This window comes from Vigna radiata, unplaced genomic scaffold, assembly GCF_000741045.1.
Source record: "Vigna radiata var. radiata cultivar VC1973A unplaced genomic scaffold, Vradiata_ver6 scaffold_23, whole genome shotgun sequence".
Classification (NCBI taxonomy): Eukaryota; Viridiplantae; Streptophyta; class Magnoliopsida; order Fabales; family Fabaceae; genus Vigna; species Vigna radiata.
In genome coordinates, this window is record NW_014541837.1 from 746,019 (window position 1) to 749,314 (window position 3,296).

The window sequence follows — 3,296 nt, forward strand, 5'->3', positions numbered from 1 at the left end:
GACTAGTTTTCTGCTGAAATCAAATCTGAAACAAAAATATACTCATTTATCTTCATTCTTCCAAAGTTTCATTTCTTCCAAAATTCTTTAAACGGATGAACCCAGATGTAATCGCAGAAGAACTGCAGGTGCTTCTTCTTCCTCCAGACCTCGTCCCGCCAGTATTTATGGGTAGATTTTGGATAAAGAGAAGCATACGAACTATGTCAATTTTTGGCAAGAAAGGAAAATCATGGCGGTAAAGTATATTCGCCTTGAATTTTATCGTTTCTATGGTTTTCAATTTCCCGATATGTTTGGTGCTCAAGGTCTCACACACCTAGTGGAGCAAAAAGGTTGCATTTATCCCGATCTCATAAGAGTCTTCTATTTCAATTTACAATATCAAGATGGGATCGTATCAACCAAGGTGAAAGGTGTTCCAATAATTCTGGGTGATGATGTGTGGACCAACGTTGCCCAACTCACCATATGGGATGATGTTGTGAAAGTACATCTTGGTGTTCCTGACTTCAATCGTTTAATGGCATTTTAATCTTTCTTGTGCCATCCTGAACAACAAATCAACCGTCGGCAGTTGCTTGTTGGCGGATTCAAAGTTGAAGAAAGGATGGCCCACTATCTTATTGTGTGGATTCTATGTCCTCGTGCCACCAACCACGCTCAATGTTCTGAGCAAGATCTGCTTCTTCTCTGTGGAATTCTAAATCACATTCATATTGATTGGCCTGCACTCATTGCTAACACCATGATGAAGGCCAAGAAATATCACTCTTACCACTTTCCTTATGGTCTTTTCATTTCTAGAATTTTGGAGTACAAAGGTGTTAATGTGGAAGGAGAACATGTTCAAGCAATTCAAGCTATTGGATCGGAGAGTGGTGAAACTACTTTTTGACAAATGGGATTTGTTGCTAGAGGCAGGGTACTCATTCATAAAGAGGATGATCATCCAGATGCTGATGAAGAAGATGATATGGATGCTCACATGGCGGAACCAGTAAGAGCTGCTGCTCTTTCTGCTGCTGGTCCCTCTCAAATGCCTTCATCCTCCTCACTCACCATGGAAGAGCATTTTGCTAATCTGCTTAAGCAAATGAAGGACACGAGTCTTGCTCAGAAAGCTCACTTTGATCAAATTTGTGAGTGACAACAAGCTCATGATAATTATGTGATTAAACAATTTCATGTCATTGATGTTCGCCTTGGCAACATTGAAAATCATCTCAACATTCAACCATCTAAGAGATCCCCTAGCCCTGAATTTTAGAGTTAGGAACCTAAGTTAGTGTGCTTTGTTGCTTAATTGTTGTTTTTACTTCTATGTTATATTTTTGTCTTTTACGTTTCTCCTTATGATGTTTATGTAATCCTTCCTTTTATGAATAAAATGATCTCTTCACTACAAGAAATAGGCTGATTACCGGCGGTTTTTTTCCGACGGCCTCGAGGCCGTCTGTAAAAGTGAGTTACCGAGGGCCATAATTTACAATATCGACGGGCACAATGAAATTAAATTACCGAGGGTCAAAAATAGATTAGCGAAGGATGTTTAGCCTTCGGTAATTGGCTGAACCAATTAAAGTATAAGTGATTGGGTGTATTCGTGTGGAGGTCGTCCCCAATTTCCTGAAACTGTGAAAACCTCTCTCGTGTCATTGTCTCCCTCTCCATTCTCCCCAATCGTTCATGTTTCCATTCGTCCCCAATCGTTCGTGCTTCCATTTGTTCCCAATCCATTGTTCCCATTCTCTCCGTCTCCCTCTCCGGCATTAGCGTTGTGGGTGTTGCGGTCGTGCGCGTTGCGGGTTGTTCGTGCTGTTGGGGTGGTGGTTTGTGGATGTGGGTGTGGGCTTGTTCACCGCAGAGGTGGTGATTTTTGGTCATTAGCGTCAAGAGGTCCTTGTGGTGAAGCCCTAGGTTGCATGTTCTGTTGAGAGCTCGCGGTGTGCAGGGGCCTGCATCAAATTGGGTGTTAGCGAGGTAAGTTCTGTGTTATCAATGTTATATAACTCTTCCTTTTAGTGGAGTACAATGTTGTAAAGCATCAGAAATTGGTATTAGATTCCATGTTGAATTTCAATGCGTGTATTATAGGGGTTACCGTTAATGTAGAGAAACTTGTTGGGAAGTCTTGCATCAGTCAACTGCCGCAATTCTTAAAATGCAAATTATATATCATTTGGACAATTTCACTTAATGGCAATTAGTTTTAATGTGAACTCTGAAAGCTTTATAACAAAATAATATGAACTTGCCGAGAGAGGAAGGACACACTAAATAGGTTTGCCAAGTAACAGTTTAAATGTGTGGGAAAATGGGTTAGAAAACTGACTTGTGGTCCAAATACTAGAGGAAGGTGATGGTGGCTTAGGGGCCACTGGTTAGCCACAACATGGGGGTACAAACCTATATTTGGCCACATAAAGATTCCTTGAGGCTTGCAAATTTGAAAGCCACTTTTCAGCCTTTGAATCTTTGCCCCGTCTTGTTCTCTGTTGCATTGTTGTTTTTCTGCATCTGTGTATCCGCTGAGTTTGTTGTTTTGATCTTGTAGTTTTTATTTTCCTTCCTTGTCTCCCCTCCTATGTTTATTGATGTTGGTCCTGGAGAATAGGCCTGGGGTGTTTTAGATTCTGACATTATTTGTTCCTCCACCATTGTTGGTTTTAGCATTCTAAGTTTGTCCTGCATAATGGATTCCATCATTTATAACTTGTCAATATTTTATTCCTTTTTATGTTGCCAGTAATTCATTGAAATTTCATTCAATTGTTCCTCTGTTTTAGCCTTCTTATTCACCAATTCCGCATAAATGTCCTGCAATATAGCATTTAAGCAACTAAAACCAATCCAATTTATATTCACATTGGCTTTAAACTTTGATAGATGGGACCAACTCAGCAAATACCAATTCTCAATTTTAGTTCTTCAAACTTTTTTTCATGCTTTTTCCTGTAGCTCGTGGAAATTTCAAAGTCTTCAGACAATGGCAGGTCCAATCACTAAGATTTTTTCATTTTCTTTTCCTTTCGTACGTCTATGTTTCCTAGATTGATTTTTCAAAGATCATACTCTACATTGAATCACACCATCTCTAACAATGAATCTAACAAAGATGTCAAATTCTATGAATTAGCTAAATCTCAAAATTTGGCTACTCAAAGTGTAGTAAGAAGTACCTAAATTCGAAATCAACCTAAAGTAGGCTAAGAATATGTAGTCTTTATATCCTAACAAGTCTAATGTACTTAGATGAAGCTAGGAAAGTTGTCTAAATGTTTAAATTACCTAAA